The 2,272-nt window shown below is 37.3% G+C and overlaps 1 protein-coding gene across 1 annotated transcript in view; it reads left to right on the forward strand.

The window, feature by feature from the left end:
* Positions 1-1,163, forward strand: part of LOC135090261 (uncharacterized) — a 160,563-nt gene extending 159,400 nt beyond the window's left edge. The window contains exon 12 of the mRNA XM_063986869.1: positions 1-1,163. This exon is cut by the window's left edge and continues 1,100 nt beyond it. The gene's annotated coding sequence lies outside the window, so the exon portion shown is untranslated.
* Positions 1,164-2,272: the final 1,109 nt, after the last annotated feature.

Below are 2,272 nucleotides of genomic sequence, written 5' to 3' on the forward strand. Positions count from 1 at the left end.
AGTGGTCCAGGTTCCTAATATACCTCAGCGGAACCTTATTAGCGGACCGGTTCGGATACGGGGACTACCGGAACCGGATTTGTAGTAACCGGATTGGATTATAGGAAGTTTCGGTACAGAACCTTTAGTACCGAGCCTGGGATGGACCGAATGGAACCCTGGGTAACTTGCTCTTTGTCTTTATACCGCCTAGTTAGCTCTGTCATATCATGCTGCTGATGTGGCCCAAGGGTGTGGCCTGTGTGTGTGGCCCTGCGTGTGGCCCTGCGATGTGGCACTGCGGCCCTGTCTGTGTGGCACTCTGCTGCCCCGTGGGTGTATTTTGTCACTCACGGTGTGGCACATATGGCCCCTAATGTTGTGTGGCCCTGTGGTGTGACCTGTCCTGCTCTGCTCACGTGTCTGTTTCCTTGGCATCGTGTGTGTGTATGTGTGTGTGTTTGTGTGTGTGTCTGTAAGATTAGTTTTCATTGTGACCCTGAGTACGTCTTCACTGTGGCCCTGAAACCTTAACTGGCCCTCGAAACACGGCTTTTCAGGTGCTCTGGGGAAGTGTGACCTCGTGGCGTTCAAATGTGACCTCGAGTTGTTTAAATGTGTCCTCAGTGTGTAAAAAACAGGACTTGATCTCGAAAAGTGGCCTCAAATTCCTACCCAAAAATAAAAGCCTTGAGTGTCGAAAAAGTGACCTGCTGGTGTCGAAAAATGGGTTAAAGGTGTCAGAAAATTAACTAAATGCTTAAAAAAAAAATAAATGGTTTTGTAAATATATGATGAAGTATAAAAAATGGCGGGACGGTTTAAAAAAAATATCTGGAAATTAAAAGATTATCTCCTGATGTAAAAATAAATGGTCAGAAGATGAAAAAAAAAAAAAAGTAGCCGGATGTAAAAAGAAATAAATAAAAATGGCGTGGATGTTTAAGAAGAAAAATGGCGTGATGACTTAAAAAATGGTCTAGAGAATTAAGAAAAAATAAATAAATCCCTTCAGCTGTCAAAAAGTAACCAGCGGATATCAAATAACAACCTTTGCTTAAAAAAAAAAAAAAGAAAAAGGCCCGCAGGTATCAAAAATGGCCTCTAGGTATCATTAAAATGGCACAAAGTAAAAAAAAAACTCGTACTAGTAAAATTTTCTGGAGATTATCAAAAAAAAAAAACGATCTTGAGGTCTTGTATTTCCAGCGTGTGTGTGTGTGTGTGTGTGTGTGTGTGTGTGTGTGTGTGTGTGTGTGGCGTGCAGGGCGGGGCAGGGCAGGGCAGGTCACGTGGCAGGTCACACCAAGCCTACTGCTAGTTCTTCATTCTCCGCTTATAAGACTGACAGCTAATTTGGGAATGCAAGTTTGATTGATTAATGTTCTTATAATAAACTGTAATAAATGTTTGTCTCTACCTGGTGTGTTTTTATACCCGTGTTTTATTTATTTGTTTGTTTGTTTGTTTATTTATCTATTTTTATTATTATTATTTATCTATTTATTTACTTTATTTTATTTTATTTTTTTTTTTTGTGTGGTTCTTAGGTCTTTTACCGTTACTGTGTTTTTTCATGTTTGTTTCAGGTGTGTTTCCATTCTTGTTCTGTTTTCCTTTTAGCTTCGTTTCGTTATCAGGTGTGTTATTGGTGTTTTGTCTCTTTCAGGTGTGTGTGTTTACGCTTTCTTTTTTTTTTTTTTTTGGGGGGGGCGGGGGTTCTAAGGTCATTTGTTTATTTATTTGTTTATTTATTTATTTTTTTCATTATCAGGTGTGTAATTTGTGTTTGTCTCTATCAGGTGTGCTTTTTATATCTCTCCGTTTTATTGGTGTTTGTTTTGTTATCATTTGTGTTATTCATATTTGTCTCTTTCAATTGTGTGTGTGTGTGTGTGTGTGTGTGTGTGTGTGTGTGTGTGTGTGTGTGTGTGTGTGTGTGTGTGTTTATCCCTCTTATTTTTTTTATTTATTTCTTTTCTGTTTTTGATCATCAGGTGTGTTATTCCTGTTTTGTCTCTTTCAGGTGTGTTTGTATTCCTGCGTTTTTATTTATTTATTTATTTATTTGTTTATTTTATTTTATTTATTGTTTATTGTGTCGTTCGTGTTTGTCTCTTTTTCAGGTTCTATTTTTTTTTTCCATTTATGAGGAATGTAACGCTAATATTTCTGTTTTTTTATGCCTGCTTTGTTTGTTTGTTTGTTTGTTTGTTTGTTTGTTTGTTTGAGTGCATTTAAAAGGCTAGTTTTTCTTTCTTTGTTTCTTTTTATTTCCACAACTTCACTATTG

This window comes from Scylla paramamosain, chromosome 34 (genome assembly GCF_035594125.1).
Source record: "Scylla paramamosain isolate STU-SP2022 chromosome 34, ASM3559412v1, whole genome shotgun sequence".
NCBI classification, from domain to species: Eukaryota; Metazoa; Arthropoda; class Malacostraca; order Decapoda; family Portunidae; genus Scylla; species Scylla paramamosain.